Source organism: Odocoileus virginianus, chromosome 4, assembly GCF_023699985.2.
Source record: "Odocoileus virginianus isolate 20LAN1187 ecotype Illinois chromosome 4, Ovbor_1.2, whole genome shotgun sequence".
NCBI classification, from domain to species: domain Eukaryota; kingdom Metazoa; phylum Chordata; class Mammalia; order Artiodactyla; family Cervidae; genus Odocoileus; species Odocoileus virginianus.
The window spans coordinates 58,537,821-58,556,824 of NC_069677.1; positions in this window are offsets into that span (position 1 = coordinate 58,537,821).

Here is a 19,004-nt window from a genome sequence, read left to right on the forward strand (position 1 = left end):
TAAAAGTGAAAGCATAATTGTACATATCACTAAAAATTAAAGAGTATCCCATTGAGGGGGATACATATATGTGGCAAAAGTGATAAAATACTCTGGAAGAAATAAGGGAGTAATAAACTGAAAATTCAGGGAAGTGGTTATATATGAAGGAGGTGAAAAATGGGCTGGAGCAGAAATTTTCATTTCCTAAACTGGTGAAATATGGGTATTCATTGTGTATGGTGCTTTGTATTTATTTTTATTGCTCAAAATTGGTAACAATAATAAAAAGTAAAATACTGGTAACAGAAATAAAGCAAATGAACAAAGAGAGAACATGGAGAAAAAAAGTGGACCACTTCCCCTGAGGTAGTCACGCTGTTAGGAAGCATATAAAGAAAGTTTAGGAATGAAGCAATATTTGTATTCACAGTTCTTCTTTTCTCCACATCTTTGTTTCTCCTCCATGCATAAGTTCAGTCATTGAAACTGATACTTATTTTAAATGCATAGCCAAACTGGTTCTTAAAATATGGAGCAGATAGAAAAATGTACAAATAACTATGACAAATAAGCCCAGAAGAGCAGAAGGTATTAATAAATCTTAAAAATGTTAAGTCCAAGTACTCTGATGCAGTTAAAAATGGTAAACTCCAGCCAGTGGACTGAAAATTATATCAGCATATTCCCTAAGCTTTCATGAAGCAAGGATGAGCTGTGATCCCTGCAAGAAGGGCAGGTGACAGAGTATTTGTGAACAAGATGCTCTGTACTTGGGTAACACTGCAGAAACTTTGCTTCCTTGTCATAGACTCTGAATCACTTTTTATACAGGAAATAGGATTAAAATGCATGCTGGTCATCCACACTGCACACATAAATGCACTTCAATTCAAATGACTAATTACTGCATTAAAATATTACTCTGTATATAAGCAGAGGAAATTTCTTTTCTTCTATAATTACATTTAGGCACTTAAGGATGGCAAGTTTCAATTATAAAAGGATGAGTTAACCCATTTCTATCTCATTTGGAAGTATGCTGTCATTTGAGTAGTATTTTATTTTGTCAGCTAAGCAAATGAAGACAGGTGTGTGTGTGTGTGCGATACATGGAGACAAACAGATTATGTGAAATATTTCAAAGACTACTTTTGAGACATGAGGTATTGTGCCAACTGTATAATGTACTTTTTTGCCACAGAATAAGACAGTTATCTTCTCTACAGGATGCCAGTTAAGGACAACAGGAACTTTGCATGTCTTTGAATTGTGTGTTGAGAAATGTTTTTTTTTAAATAATAGTTGGATATAACTCAAATGAATAAAAAATTGTTATAAATAAGCATATAAATAATGGTGTTTCAATTTCAACATTGCTAGGATACAATACCTGGAGTTCCTGATATAATTTCTGTTGGCTTTTGCAGTTGACCTAGACCATGAGTATTTTCCTTTAAACTGTATGCATTTTTTACTGAGTTTTTTGAAGAGGTGAAAAACAAAAGGAGTTTAAGTATCTGGATTATTTGGGATGTCTAACTGAGGGCAGTCAGTCTACAAAGGGCATTGAACCTGTGTCTTGTGGAAGATGTTTGTTAAATGATTAGGCTTTTTATCAATGCTTCACCTTAATAGGAGGCAGTTTCTCAAGCCATGTGAGGAATAACACTGATATTTAACTGCATTTCATTACCAAATTAGAAAATATTAAATATAAAGTTTAAAGCATTTACAGATAATTTTCTAATGAAGCTATCACCCGTTAGTGAAATGCAAAAACAAAACATTGACACCTAACTATATTTCAATACCAAATTAGCAGTTATTAAAATTTGGGGAGCAGAGAGGATAATTAAAAGGATAAACTAGAAATATAAGAAGAGCTTTAAGTCATAAAGAGGGCAGTAGAAACAAATTCAGAATTTAAACATAGAGATATGCTTAAGTGGTAAACAATCTGCATGGTGTTAAAGAATCTGCCTGCTAAAGCAGGAGATGCAAGAGACACGAGTTCAGTCCCTGGGTTAGCAAGGTCCTCTGGAGAGGGGAATGGCTAGATAAATTGTCTTTAAACTTTTCGATGGAAAAACAGGAAGAACAAGAAATAGGTGTTAATGGATAAAGGAGGAAGAAGAAAGTGTCTTGGTTTGTACATTGCAGTAAAAGGCAAAATCAAAGGTTCACATTCAAATTATATATAATTTGGAGATATTTCTTCTTACTTAGAGGAAGAAAGGACAGATAAGTTAAATTTTAGGTTAAGCAACAGCTGAAATGTCAAGCATTTAAGAAGGACCAACAAGAAGCATTTGAACCAAATTAGATTTGACTCTGGAATGGACTAAGAAGTGTAGATTGTTTTCTTTTTTTTTTTTTTTCTTTTTATTTTTTTGTTTTTTTTTTTTTTGTTTTTTGTTTTTTTTTTGATTGTTTTCAATAAACAAAGAATTTCCTGAGTTAACTATGTGTGTGTTGCATTATTATATTTCTCATTGTGATCCCATGTACATAGCATTAAGATAAACTTCAAAATCTTGAGAATCTGTCAAATAACCAGTGATGGAAGGAAGTAGGGTAAGACAGATACTCTTTGTAGAATTATGAAGAAATAAGATTGTGGCTTCCCTTATAGCTCAGTTGGTAAAGAATCTGCCTGCAATGCAGGAAACCCCAGTTTGATTCCTGGGTTGGGGAGATTCTCTAGAGAAGGGATAGGCTGCCCACCCCAGTATTCTGGCCTGGAGAATTCCATGGACTGTATAGTCCATGGGGTCACAAAGAGTCAGACATGACTGAGCAGCTTTCCCTTTCTTTCTTTCAAATTTGGGATTATAAATTGGAGGGCAGCTAAGAGTTGAAGGGGATCTTTTTCCAGAGCTGTCCTAGAAAGCATGCATTTGATGATAGTAAAGCACCCCATTGACTGCCTGAAACTTTTCAATTTATAATGGCAACTTTTGCTTGAAAGTGTAATAGAAATTATTTTAGTTGGATACATCTTTCTCAAAAATTAGATACACAATTGACTCTTGAACAGCATGCATTTTAATTGAATGGGTCTGCTTACATATGAATTTTTTTCGGTAAATATGTACTATATTACTGCATGATCTGAGGTTGGTTAAATCCACAGATGTGGAACCACAGATATGGAGGGCTGCCTGTAAAATTATATGCAGATTTTCAGCTGCTAGGGGATTGAGTGCCCCAGTCCCCTCACTGCTCAAGGGTCAACTGTAGTTGAATGTTATCATTGCTTTCTATTTTTAGTGTGAATTCATTAAATTAGATAATATCCAGTTTTTAAAAACGTTTAAAATTGAAATTTAATAAGCATACAGTAAAGTGCCGGGATCTTAAATGTATAGCTTGATGGTCTTTTTCAGAGTAAATAGGTGCGTTTTACAGCTGTGTATTTCCCTCTAGCTACTGCTTTGGCTGCTTTCCACACATTTTAATTAGATGTATTTTCATTGCTTGTTTTGAATTTCTCAATGCAATTTATTTCTTAATTCAAAATTAAATGCGTGCTGCTTATTTTCCAAACATTTTACTAACAGTTTAGTTCTCTTTTTTGTTAATTTGTTAATTTAATTCTACTACAGTCACAGAATATGCTGCATATAATTTCAATCCTTTGAAATTTGTTGAAAATTTCCATAAAGTTTGCTTTATGACTCAGAAAATTATTAGTGATTATTCTGTGTGCATTGAAAAGAATGTATATTTTCCAGTTTTGATAAGCATGTATATTTCTACTGAGTGTGGTTGCCTCGTTATGAAAATTTTGTATGTTTTTTAATTGCAGTATAGTTTGTTTATCATATTAAATTAGTTTCAGGTATAGCACATAATGATTCAATATTTTATGGATTATATCTCTTTTAAAGTTATTGCAAAACAATAACTATATTTTCTTGTGCCATACAATATATAGTATTGCTATGACCATAATTTTGTAACATCATTTTTCATTGATAAAGATAGCAATGTTTTCTATAACATGGTAGATTTATAAACTTTCTTCAGTCAATAGCACAGAGATTTTAAACACTTATATTTGAAAAAAGCAAAATGCACTTGACCAAAAATAAATCAATATCTAATTACATATACATCTGCATCTTTAACACAGACATCCTGGACTGTGAAGTCAAGTGGGCCTCAGGAGGCATCACTATGAACAAAGCTAGTGGATGTGATGGAATTCCAGTTGAGCTATCTCAAATCCTAGAAGATGGTGCTGTGAAAGTGCTGCACTCAAAATGCCAGCAAATTTGGGAAACTCAGCAGTGGCCACAGGACTGGAAAAGGTCAGTTTTCATTCCAATTCCAAAGAAAGGCAATGCCAAAGAATGCTCAAACTATCACACAATTGCACTCTTCTCACATGCTAGTAAAGTAATGCTCAAAATTCCCCAAGCCAGGCTTCAGCGATACGTGAACCGTGAACTTCCAGATATGCAAGCTAGATTTAGAAAAGGCAGAGGAAGCAGAGACTAAATGGCCAACACCCACTGGATTGTGGGAAAAGCATCTACTTCTGCTTCCTTGACTACACTAAAGCCTTTGTCTGTGTCAATCACAACGAACTATGGAAAATTCTTCAGAGATGGGAATACCAGACTACCTTACTTGCCTCCTGAGAAATATGTAGGCAGGTCAAGAAGTAAGAGTTAGAACCGGACATGGAACAATGCACTGGTTCCAAATTGTGAGAGGAGTACATCAAGGCTGTATATTGTCACCTTACTTATTTAACCTCTATGCAGAGTACATCAGGAGAAATGCCAGCAAACTGGAGGAAGCACAAGCTAAGATCACGATTGCTGGGAGAAATATCAATAACCTCAGATATGCAGATGAAACCACCCTTAATAGCAGAAAGCGAAGAGAAATTAAAGAGTCTCTTGATGAAAGTGAAAGAGGAGAGTGAAAAAGCTGGCTTAAAAGTCAACATTCAAAAAATGAAGATAATGGCATCCAGTCCCACTGCTTCATGGCAAATTGATGAGAAAACAGTGGAAACAGTGACAGACTTTATTTTTTGGGCTCCAAAAATCACTGCAGATGGTCATTGCAGCCATGAAATTAAAAGATGCTTGCTCCTTGAAAGAAAAGCTATGACCAACCTAGACAGCATATTGAAAAGTAGAGACATTACTTTACCAACAAAGGTCTGTATAGTCAAATCTATGGTTTTTCTAGTAGTCATTCGTGGATGTGAGAGTTGGACCATAAAGAAACCTGGATGCTGAAGAACTGATGCTTTTGAACTGTAGTGTTGGAAAAGACTCTTGAAGAGTCCCTTGGACTGCAAGATCAAACTCGTCAATCCTAAAAGAAATCAGTACTGAATATTCATTGGAAGGACTGATGTTGAAGCTGAAGCTCCAATACTTTGGCCACCTGATGTGAAGAACCGACTCATTTGAAAAGACCCTGATGCTGGGAAAGATTGAAGGCAGGAGGAGAAGGGGATGACAGAGGATGAGATGGTTGGATGGCATCACTGACTCAATGGACATGAGTTTGAGCAAGCTTTGGGTGTTGGTGATGGACTGGGAAAGCCTGGCATATTGGAGTCCATGGGGTCGCAAAGATTCAGACATGACCGAGCGACTTTACTGAACTGTCTGAGCCTGTAGCCCGCCAGGCTCCTCTGCCCATGGATTCTCCAGGCAAGAATACTGCAGTGGGTTGCCAGTTCCTCCTCCAGGGGATCTTCCCGGCCCTTGTCTCAGAAGCAACCCGAGAGGAGGAGCTGAGATGTTTGTGCACTGACTCCTGTCAGCTTTAGTTGAGGTAGCCCTCAGGGGATTTTAATTCTACGGCATTTTGCCCTGGTGAGCAGAGCAGATTCTGGTGTGGGAGAAAGTCCTCACACAGCTGGAAGCCATGAGGGCTGTTTTACACTGCAGTCGTAAATACTTGAAGGGATGTAGGAGGACACAGACAGCGACCTGTTACAGTCAACTCTTTGGTCATATTTACTTAAGCCCCATGTGGGTTCACTTCATCCAGGTAGAGCTTCTAAAAGACTGCAACCAGATAAAATTTTAGGGGGAGAAAGACTTGCAATAGGGAAGTTTAGTGGAACATGCTCTAAGATCAGCTGCTGTGGTTGGTCTTATGACCACAATCAATACCCATTATATGACTCCTTTGTTTCCCATTCTAGCTTCCCATCACTCTCAACCAGCACATCTACCAATCTAAGTTTCTTGGCCATTAAGACCATCCAGACAGAGGAGTCTGAGATGCAGGTACCCTATAACAGGTCATCATGGCTATAAATGCTCATTCATGGAAGCACTAAAATGTGACCAAGTCCATCTCTTGGTCCTAGACATACTCTTCCCTGCCCAAATTATGTAGTATGCAGCCATAGTATCTTCTCGTGATATACATGGTATGTATACACTAATTATTATATAATTATAATAGGATAGCAACTTTTTCTTTTCTGGTTTTCTCTTGACATAACAACCTTAACATGAATTGGCAGTGATTATAGCTTTAGGTTTGGAGGAACCTTAGACGCATCATCCCTTTGCAAAACAGGACCTTTAGTCCAACACCAATTCACCAAGGTGGGTCATGAGGAGTGATGATAAGGAAGGTACTCCTACTTTATCTTTTGGTTCCCAGAGTCATGTTGTACCTGACAAGGAAAGAGCACCATAAAGTGCCCAGCGGTTCTAAGCCATGTTCCATTAGGCTAGAAGCCTCTGTGTCGTGTGGTAGATGGCGGGACCAACAGCTCTCTTGAACATATGCCATTGTCACCTCGTTTGCTCATATGCCGTGATGATAAATCAGATACACTATGAAACCTCACTTATCAGTGCTAGACAAGACAGTGTGTGAGAAAAGCAAGGCTACTCAGAATACCAACTCCAGTGAGAACAAATGCTGGCCCTGCTAGGATGGAGGGAGTTTAACACGGTCAAAGTGAAGTCAAGTGGCAGGTTGGTGTCCTCAGAGGAGACTAAATTGAGTGCATAGCATCGGTCTCTGCTGCTGACAGATTGGACTGTCAGTGGTGACATCAGTTAAATGAACCTTGGTGAGAGGAAGGCATGTTGAGCTCATGCATAGTCTCCATCTCTGCTACTCCATCCATTTTTCTAACTGAGGACCAGATGTGGCTGACATCTACTGACCAAGCCATTATATCCAGGTGGTTATTCTGTGGTTGATATCCTGTAAGCGTTGATGAGAGACACACTCATACAGGTTCATCCACATGCTGCTTCTCCAGGCAGTTCTCTATCTTCCAATATATTACTTCTTCCAGACGCTTGACCACGATCCCAGCCATTCATAAATGCCCATGAGTCCCAGGTGTATCCTTAACTACTTCTCCTTTGGTGTGGTACTGATTACCAAGCACTGCTTTCAGCTCTGCCTACTTTGGGGGTGTAGTTCCCTGCTCTGTCTCCAGGGCCCGCGGCTGAGTTGGCTGGAGTGCGGTAGCTGCGGTCCACATTTGGCTTTCATCAACATGGTCAACCTAAATGAGAACCAGGATTTTTTTTTTTTTTTCATTCCTGTTCTGTCGTTTAGTCTCAGGTATTCCCTCATGAGATTACAGTTGTGGGTGAAGGGAAAAGTGTTAAGAGTATAGTATCAATAGAAGCATGTGATATGGGGATTTGGTCCCCTATTTTTGTCAATTTCTTATGCCCTTCAGAGTTTTTTGAGCCACATTCTAAATGTGCTACTTTCATCATACAATGGGTTGCTGCTATTGCTGCCTAATTATGTGACTTGGTGGATAAAAGTATTTTTATCTCTTGATGGAAATCTCTGGTTGCATAGTTACTTGATGTCCCATGGTCAGAAGCTTCCTGTCCTATGGTCAGGGGCAGTGACATTCTAGAAGTTTTTTTTAAGATGTATATATTTCTCTGCTGCTGACAGCAGGACCCAAGAGCCCAAGGAGTGAATGCAAGGACTCTCCTACTGGAGCTGGAGGAAACTCCACACAGTGTCATCGTATACTGTGGATATGAGTGGTATGTACCTGGTAATCGTGCAGAGAGAAGTAGTGGGATTAAGAAAATCCATGGATTCATGGCACTGATGAATGGCTAGGATGTTGGCCAAATGTGTGGAAGAGGGATGTTCTAACTCTTGCATTTAGGTTTAGACAGACTCCACATAGTGTCCTTATCTACTACACAGTATGGGACATGCCAGGTCATATGACCCAAGCAGCAAGGCAACCTAAACCTTCTACAAAACCCTCCCTTGGCTCTTGACCTCATTCAACACTAGCAATATTCTTAGTCACTCAGTCAATAGTTGGAACAATATAGCCAAATATTTCTAGCACTGTAACCAAAGCAGTATGTGTTATCTTTAAAATCTAAAGGGACCTACCAAATACTGTATTTCCTTATTAGTGATAGGAGATGCAAAGTATAACTTACCCTTTACCTTTCAGGATATATCTCAGCATGACCCAGATCACTTGATCCCTAAAACTTTATTCAAAAGAGCAGGCCCTCGAATCTTTAGTGGATATTCTCCCATATTCTGACACACATTCAGATAACTTACAACTTCCTGGTCACCAGATCTGATTAATTTGATGTCAGAAATATACTGGACCAGTGTGATAGTCTGTGGGATGTTCAGAAGATCCAGATCGTTTCAGACTATATTGTGATCAGGAAAACTAACATAGTTCAGTGACTAGGTTGAAAATGTGTACTGGTGTCCATTAGATAGGAGTGTGAACTGCTTCTAAAATGGGTTTTCTTCCTGGGGACCAAGAGCATGTGTGTGGAGGATGGATGGATACAAGCCCAGTGATAAGAGTCTGTGATTTGTCCAGTGAAGAACTGAACTCAGCAGTGCAAGTGGGGCTACCAGTGGGCTAAGTTTGCAGTAGTCCACTACCACCTGCCATAAGATAATTGAATCAGATTTTTTTCATGGACTCTGCAGGTTCATTAAATGGAAATATGATTACGATCACTATCACTGCAGCCTTGAAGTCGCTGAGGTTGGTACTTATCTCTGTCATTCTACTCAGCATGAATATAGGATTGCTTTTGATACACTTCTTTGGTTTGGGGTGAGACACAGTTGACCTTTCCTATAATTATGGTTCTTACTCCACAGGTGACAAAAACAATGCAAGGGAGGTTTTTTTTTTTTTTTCCCCCCCTAACTGCTAAGTATATCTGTCTTAATTAGGTACTCAGGTAATGAGGACATGACCATAGCATAATATCATAGACCCAGATTGTCTGCATCATGAAACAGAATTGGGCCTTTATTGCTAGTCCCTTCTGCTTCCTCATTCTAACAAGGTTGCCATGATAGCATTTTGGATTTACTGGTGTCAGTTCAGAACTTGTATTCAGTAGCTGTTTAAAAATCTAGATATTTCCCTTTCCTCAATGTTCAGTTGCTTTGGTAAATGTCCATAAATATCTTTCCAGAACTGAGGAGCCCTGCTGTGTCTTACATAGAGAACCGACCCTCTCTTCACATGATGGGCCCTGGGTCAGAGAACAGGCTCAGGTCTGGAAATTGAGCAATTGATCATGACATTCCCATTGCAGCATATTGCTCATCTATATTAGGTGTCTATTGTTATGTAACAAATTACCCAATAAACTGGTGGCTTTAAACAGTACACATTTATTATCTCCCAGTTACTGTGGGCCAGGGATCTGGGAGCAACTTAGGTGGTAGTTCCAGTTCATTATGTCTCATGATGTTTCACATAAGATATTGGCCAGAGATTCAGAAATCGAGGGGCTCAACTGGGACCAGCTGAGCCACTTCTAACTTCACTCACATGGTTGGTGGCAGCCCTCCGTTCCTCACCGGCGACTCACAGCATCACTTTGCAGCACGTCCACCTCTGGTATGGGCTTTGCTTGCTTTTGAGGGGAGGGAAAGCTGTTTTTCTCTAGCAAGAGGAATTTTTCTGGCTCCTAGAACGTTTCTTGTTTGTTTGTTCTTTTACTGAGTTACAGGGTCCACCTCAAAAATCATTCAGCAACGACTCAATCTCAGGTCACAGGATCCCAGTCCTACTTACTTGCTTTCTGACTTTACATAGGCAGATGGCAGGACTGGAATTGACCTTGGTTTGTGACTTTGTTACTGTTACAATCACTAATCTTAAGAACAGTCTGGTTACAGCTATAGGAGATGTGATGCCCTGAATCAGCTGACTGATCTAAACTTGTCAATTTCTTTCTTCAAGACTCTGATGGCACTTGACGGCAATTAATCACCTCCATTGTCGCTGATCACTCTGCCCCATCTGACTTAAACTGCTAAAGATATCGCACAAACCAATGTACCTTCTTTCTCCTGTACCCGATCTTAGTTCTCTACACGTAAGAGGTTATTTAGTAATTGTGACACTCTAACATGCCAGGGTTTAACACTATCCTTTTTACCAACAATATGTTCCTTTATGCCATGTGGCTGGTAAGTATTTAATGCCAAATTCCCACTCTAAGAATCTGCTTCCTTGAACCACTTCTGGAACAGAATAGTCTGAATTTTGCTATAATGAGATTTTGTAACAAGGTGGTGTGAATAGTCTACTTTGAGGTGAACCCCAGTAAACCACAAATGGGGACAAGGAAAATAAGAGAGGGGAAGAGGAGCAATAAGTAGTATTTATTACCATCTCAGTTACCACCACGGGAGCCACTAGAGCTTAATCACATTGGAGGACTCTGATACCAGTGAGCAACAAAGGACTCTTGTGTTACTACACCCAGTGGGCAAGACAACTGTGGGTATTCATACAATAAGCCCCATCAATCATAAATTAAGGGGTGTTTTAGGAACACCCTAGGAATTAAATCCAGGAGCATCTGGCCTGATTGGCATGTGAGCATAGGAGTCCCCAGAAGTCAGTGAAAGCCTCAGGCAGTTGGAAGGTAGGTTGTGATGCACAATAATAAGATACGTGGGGAAAGGGCAAGGTTCCAAAATATGTGCTATGCTACTCATTTGTACTTAATTTACTTAATTTGTACTTAATTTAAAATAAAAACCACTTTGCATGTACAGGACATACATAGTTCAAAAGGCCTAAAAATATGTTTAAAGATGCAGTTGTTGTTCAGTCACTCTGTCATGTCCAACTCTTTATGACCCCATGACCACAGCACGCCAGGCATCCCTGTCCATCACCATCTCCCAAAGTTTGCTCAAACTCACATCCATTGAGTCGGTGATGCCATCCAATCAACCCATCCTCTGTTGTCCTCTTCTCCTCCTGCCTTCAATCTTTCCCAGCATCAGGGTCTTTTCCAATGAGTCAGTTCTTTGCATCAGGTGGCCAAAGCATTGGACCTTCACTTCATCTTTAGCCCTTCCAGTGAATATTCAGGACTGATTTCTTTTAGCATTGACTGGGTTGATCTCCTTGCAGTCCAGGGATGCTCGAGTCTTCTCCAGCATCACAGTTCAAAAGCATCAGTTTTTAGTGCTCAGCCTTCTTTGTGGCCCAACTCTCAAATCCATGCATGGCTACTGGAAAAACCACAGCTTTGACTAGACAGATCTTTGTAGGCAAAGTAATGTCTCTGCTTTTTAACATGCTGTCCAGGTTGGTCATAGCTTTTCTTCCAAGGATCAAGTGTCTTTTAATTTCATGGCTGCAATCACCATTTGCAGTGATTTTGGAGCTCCCAAAATAAAGTCTCTAACTATTTCCATTGTTTCCCCATCTATTTCCCATGAAATGATAGAACCAGATACCATGATCTTAGTTTACTGAATGTTAAGTATTAAGCCAGCTTTTTCACTCTCCTCTTTCACTTTCATCAAGAGGCTCTTTAGTTCCTCTTCACTTTCTGCCATAAGGGTGGTGTCATCTGCATATCTGAGGTTATTGATATTTCTCCAGGCAGTCTTGATTCCAGCTTGTGCTTCATCCAGTTTGCTGGCATTTCCCATGATGCACTCTGTGTATAAGTTAAATCAGCAGGGTGACATATGCTGCCTTGACATATTTCTTTCCCAATTTGGAGCTAGCATGCTGTTCCATGTCCGGTTGTAACTGTTGATTCTTGACCTACACACCAATTTCTCAGAAGGCAGGTAAGGTGATCTGGTATTCCCATCTCTTGAAGAATTTTTCACAGTTTCTTGTGATCCACAAAGTCAGAGACTTTAGTGTAGTCAGTGAAGCAGGTGTTTTTCTGCAATTCTCTTGCCTTTTCTATGTTCCAACAGATGCTGGCCATTTGGTCTTTGCTTCTTCTGCCTTTTCTCCATGCAGGTTAAAAATCTGGAAGTTCTTAGTTCACATATAGTTGAAGCCTGGCTTGGAGAGTTTTGAGCATTACTTTGCTAGCATGTGAGATGAGTACAATTGTGTGGTAGTTTGAACATTCTTTGGCATTGCCTTTCTTTGGAAGTGGAATGAATACTGACCTTTTCTAATCCTGTGGCCACTGCTGAGCTTTCCAAATCTGCTGGCATATTGAGTGCAGCACTTTAACAGCATCATTTTTGAAGATTTGAAATGGCTCAACTGGAATTCCATCACCCTCACTAGCTTTGTTCCTAGTGATGCTTCCTAAAGACCACTTGACCTCACTCTCCAGGATGTCTGCTCTAGGTGAGTGATCACAGCATTGTGGTTATCTGGGTTGTGAAGATCTTTTTTGTACAGTTCTTCTGTGTATTCTTGCCACCTCTTCTTAGTATCTTCTGCTTCTGTTAGGTCCATACCATTTCTGTCCTTTATTGAGCCCATCTTTGCATGAAATGTTCCCTTGGTATCTCTAATTTTCTTGAGAAATTTCTAATTTTCAAGTCTTCCCCATTCTATTGTTTTCCTCTATTTCTTTGCACTGATCACTCAGGAAGGCTTTCTTATCTCCCCTTGCTATTCTCTGGAACTCTGCATTCAGATGGGTATATCTTTCCTTTTCTGCTTTGCCTTTTGCTTCTCTTCTTTTCTCAGCTATTGGTAAGGCCTCCTCAGACAACCCTGTGCCTTTTTGCATTTCTTCTTCTTGGGGATGGACTACAGTCTATGGGGCCACAGAAAGTCAGACATGACTGAGTGCGCATGCATGCACGCACACACACACACACACACGCACGTTGTACCACACGGGGGTGTAAGCAATATTGTATAATTACCTTAAGTGGAGTCTAATCCATAAAAATTTTTAAATCACTATGTTATACTCCTTATGAATGTGATATTGTACATAAACTATACCTCAACTTTAAAAAAGCTTTAAAAATCACTTTATTTGAATAAATATGTCTTGTATTGCCTCTTGGTTTTGAGTGTTACTTGATCAATATGAACACAGTGAGCAATCAGAGCAGGCGCTCTAAAGATTCTGGGATCGATTTCCAAAGTGGGTTTGTTGTTCTTTTACTCAGCATACCCCCAAGCAGTTTTCAGACGCCAGCGGGGAATCCCCCAGTTTCACCCAGTTCGCACACCCTCTAGCCTGAGACGGGGTCGGTTCTGCGGGCCGAGCGCTCAGCGCTCCGGGGCCCTCCTCCCCGCTGACACACGCAGATGACCGGGGGCCAGGTTACCCGTGAACGTCTGACTTACGGGCTCTTAACCCCAGGTGCCTGTGACCGCTCCTCGGGTGCGGTGAACTTGCTCGAGCAGCTCGCAGAACTCAGACATTCTGTGTGCTGGATGACTGGTTTATTATGAAGGACATAACTCGGGAACAGCCAGATGGGAAAGATGCATAGGGCGAGGTGTGAAGAAAGGACGCGGAGCCTCCAAGCCCTCTCCACTCCCTCTAGTCTCCAGCGTTCATCAGAAGCTCTCTGAACGTTGTTCTGGGGACTTTTATGGACGCTTCATTACGCAGACGTGATTGTTTCAATCATTGGCCATAGACAATGAACTGAACCCCCAACCCCTCTGCTTTCCCCAGAGGTCACAGTGGCAGAACTTGAAGTTCCAACCCTCTTCTAACCAGTGACTGACTCTCCTGGCAAGCAGCATCCTAAATGGAGTTTCAAAGTTGGCTCATTAACACAACAAAAGACACTTTATAGCTCTCAACGCTTAGGGAATCCCAAGGGTTTCAGCAGCTCCATGCCAAACAAAGACCAAATATGTATTTCTTGTCATAAATCACAATAGCACACACTCTCATTCCTTCTTTTGCAAGAGGTTTGCAATTTCCAAAAGTCACCGTGGCATGGGGTGATCACATGAGGCCATGGAAAGATCAGCATTCTAACCTTCTGTGTCATACAGGAAACTCAACTCAGGACTCTGTAATAGGCTATAAGGAAAAGGAACCTAGAAAAGAATGGATACATATATGTATATGTGTAACTGATTCACTTTACTGTACAACTGAAACCAGGCAATGTTGTAAATCAGTTATCCAGTTCAGTTCAGTCCCTCAGTCGTGTCCGACTCTTTGCGACCCCATGGACTGCAGCACGCCAGCCTCCCTGTCCATCAGCAACTCCCGGAGCTTGCTCAAGCTCATGTTCATTGAGCTGGTGATGCCATCCAACCATCTCATCCTCCGCTGTCCCCTTCTCCCCCTGCCTTCAATCTTTCTCAGCATCAGGGTCTTTTCCAGCGAGTCAGTTCTTTGCATCAGGTGGCCAAAGTACTGGAGCTTCAGCTTATGTTCCAATTAAAAAAAAAAAAAAAAAAAGTCAGCATTCCATCCCTTTGGACTGCTGAGCCAGATGGCTACTTGCCTCTATTTCAAGTAATCTTAGACTCTCAGGCTTTTTATAACTCACACTTACTGAGTTTCCGATGTGCTCTGGGCATGGTTCCAAGCGCTTTACATATGCTGGTACACTTACTCTTCAGCAGCCCTCTGAAGTAATGTGAGGGATCTATGGGATAAATGGAGATACTGAGGCCCAGAGATGTGAGTGCATGTCCAGAGCCCCAGAGTCTGGAAGTGGCAGAACTTTTTGAGTTTTTTTTTTTCCTCCCAGTTTCACTTTCATCCCTCAGTGTCAAGCCTGTTGCTACCTTTTCTTGATGCTGACCCCATATTCACACCTCTCACACCCCTTTCTCCACTCTTTTATATTTGCCTCTTCTAATGTACTGAGTCTGATGGACTGGGTGACTAAGCTTATTTGTGTAAAAAATAAGAGTAAATATGTGGTTAGCAAGTGATGACTTTGTAACATCTGTTTAGATTCTTCAAACTCTTTCTCAGACATATTCTTATGGTTGAGGCTCCTGGGTAAGTGACTTATGGAAGAGAGACGCTGAATATTTTTGCAGAGTAAAATTTTCAAGAGTTATATTATCAGTTGGAATCAGATACTTATGACATATGTAAATAAATCCATATCTAAATTTATTTAAAATTTATTGCACTGTACTCCAAACATTAGCATAATTGGAATGTATACACACACACACACACACACATATATATATAATGAAAAAGCAGAACTTGATACTGTGAACCCAATCACAGTTAACAGTGGCAGTTATTAAAAACAATGAATGTTTTAGAAGTATCTATTTGAAACAGTTAACCAGAATTTAAACAATGTATTATTTTTCAAGTGTAAAGCACTGATTTGAATGTGGCTTTGGTAAAAAGAAGAAAGAAAAATTAAAAGGTAAATGATTGCATTTCTAGAACCAGATCGTTTTTCACTGAAGAAAGAACGCCTTCTAGATGCTGCTTGTCAATTGAATTCCACGTAATTGGGGGAATATGCTTTCCCTTCTCGTAGTCATGGCTTTTCTACTTCTTTCTTTGCTGGTCAAAATGCTGACATATTTCACATAATATGTTTGCTCTTTGATGTGTAGTGCCTTGAAACTTTGTCAGCTAACTGAATGTATTTACTTTAGTTAGGTATAATAGAATTAAGAAGATACACTGCAAAAGACACTATTTAGAAGGGAATATATTAAATATTTCATGCATTTAGCTGGATAACTACATCATTAACTTCATATTTATGCACATTCTTCTGTATTCCTCCCAAGGAGAGTCAGTAGCTTGAGACTTGGCTCAACAGCTACTAACAAGCAAGCTTCCTGCAAGGATAAAAGCTACAAATAAAGCATCTTGTTTTCCATTAAGTTACATTCAAATATCCATGTACTGTACCCTGTAATTAAGTCAAATATCAGTTTTAATCACTGCATCCTTAGTACATAATTTCTGTAATGCAATTGCATCAGTATGATATTGAGCAGCTAAAATGCCCTAGTTAAATGGAAATTTAACTGCTGGAAATTGAGACACAGGGAAAATCACCATACCTGCACTTAGACAGTTAAGCTGAGAGATTTATGCCTGGGAAAGTGATGGTAGAGAGGCTGGTTTAATTTGCATGTTTAACAAATATTTTGTAAGGCCAATTTACAGTGTCCCTATTAGTCTATGCCTGTGGTTTTGAAATAATGCTTCTAAATGTAACATGATTTAGATAGTTGAAGACATTCCTTAAAAATAAGACACTCACTTATTGGCTAAAATATGTAGCCTAAAATTAAGTTTGAATGCTGTTATCCCAGAAGGTAGCAGAGGTTAATTTGGGGGGAAAAAAAGTATCTTCCATTTGTTAGCCTTCCAAGAAAAGTGTTTGACTTTGCATGTCTTATTTAGACTACAACTTGCAGCTCTTCAGTTACAAGCAATTTCAAGTGTCAGATTTAAAGTCTATAAAACATCTCATGTAACCATGGCAATTGTCTTGGACATCATTCGGCAATAGCTTAGCTCTGTGTAAGTCTAGAGGAAAATATTTTGAGTAGAAATAGGAACTGCTAAGTAACGACTAGTGTCACCATATTTTCTTTATGTTGACACATCCACATATTAGAAAAAACGGCTAGCCATATCCTACACATTGCTAGGCTTTAAAATCTCTTGCTTCTTTCTCAATGGGCTTGCTCAACATTCACATTGGCATGGTTCCAAGAAATGGAAATCATCTATGAGATGTCCTGTAGCTGATGATTCCAGAGTCTTGATGGAAAATTTACAATTAAAAAATAAAAGAACAAAGTTTTGAAAATCCATGAATAATTCATCTGACAATTTAGCACAAAATGTTCTGCTGAAATACCCCAGCATTTTATTCACAAGTGTGTGCTAAAGCTACTCCTTTTTCCTATGAGAGAAGGGAAATAGTTTGCTGGGCATATCTTTCTTGTTGATGGTAGGATTCCTTTCAGAACACAACTTTGAAACTCCTGTTTAGATTAGGTTCATGCTCATAGTTTTTGAATTATTGATCACTTGGAGGCCAAGCCATCCCAATCTGTGTCATAGATGCATAATTCATCATGATATTTAAAAGCATGAGTATCTGAAAGGCTTCTGGAACTCTAGTCTGATGCCTAATGACAACACATTTTAAGCTATTTTATATTTTCAAAGTCTTGGCAAAAAGATAGGGCTTTCTGGTGCAGTGGGGGCCTCTCGTGAGAGCTCAGTATCTTTTAATGTTCCCTTTATTTCTTTAAATTTTTATACATTTCCTTTCCTGTTTGATTTGGTCCCCCCTTCCCCCCTGCTTTCCAAAGTCCTTCACAACACTCTTCTTCCTTTGGTCGTCTTTGTATTTTTTTTTAAGACTCTGTTTCACAGGCGTCTCCATGGTGCCTCACATATTTTCTTTGTACCTCTCTTCTTTATGTTCTACTTTTATGCATTCTGCCTTCTTGGATTTCTGCTGCTTGAAGAAACCCTTTCAGCCATTTATTTCCTATTCATTGTCTTACTTTTCTTTGTAGTAAGAGGCTGGTTAATTTATTACTGGTCTGAATTTTGCCTCAGATGCTTCTACTATTTACTGTTCCACAGTGAAGAAAAGAGGGTAGAAAGTGGTAAACTTCCTTTAACTGCTCTCGTTGGAATGATAAAGTTTGACTTCAAAGCCAGGGGTGATTCAAGCCTTTCTCTTCCCCAGAGGTCAAGTTAGCCAACTTCGTAAGGAAGCCTCCACCTTCCCACTTCCTGGCTCTGAACCCTGACAATGACAACTCCACATTTAGTTGCAAACCGACAGAAAATTCCAACCCAGAAGAGGGTCAAAAAAGAAAAAGGAACCAAGAATTGCTGGTGAGATGGAAGGAGATATGTAAGCTCCTTCAAGGTATGAGGGACAGGCACACACTTATTGAAAACAAAAACACCCCATGTTTCCATTTTAAATGCCTTTTTACTTTTTATCTCAGCTGGTTTGAACCTTTCTTCTAAGGTAAGTCTTGAGTAATCTTTTCTTAGAATGTAATTATCCTTAGCTTCTTGGCCCTGGATTATGTCAATTTATAAGGCGTTATTATTAGAAATGTACAATACAGATTAGAACCTGTGTTTAATTCTGCCCCCACTCCCTGTTTTATGGGAATGCGACTGCTGGCTAGAGGTTGTTGATCAGTTGCTGTCCTGTCTGAGTCTTTGTGACCCTCTGGACTGTGGCCTGCCAGGGTCCTCTGTCCTTGGGATTTCCCAGGCAAGGATACTGGAGTGGATTACCATTTCCTTCTCCAAAGGATCTTCCCAACCCAGGGACTGAACCCAGATCTCCTGCTTGGCAGGGGGGTTCTTTACCACTGAACCACCAGGGGAGCCCAAAGCCTTCTTTAGCAGCCTCCTAAGCAGGCAAACTGGTCAGTCACTTATTTGTTCTTTGTAGTCTGCAGTTTTGACCACAGCCCACTGAACACGCTTAGAACTCCTGTGCTCTTGCCTGGAAAATCCCATGGACGGGGGAGCCTGGTGGGCTGCCATCCATGGGGTTGCTGAGTCGGGCACGAGTGAGCAACTTCACATTCACTTTTCACTTCCATGCGCTGGAGAAGGAAATGGCAACCCACTCCAGTGCTCTTGCCTGGAGAATCCCAGGGATGGAGGAACCTGGTGGGCTGCAGTCCATGGGGTTGCTGAGAGTCGGGCACGAGTGAGCGACTTCACATTCACTTTTCACTTCCATGCGCTGGAGAAGGAAATGGCAACCCACTCCAGTGCTCTTGCCTGGAGAATCCCATGGATGGAGGAACCTGGTGGGCTGCCGTCTAT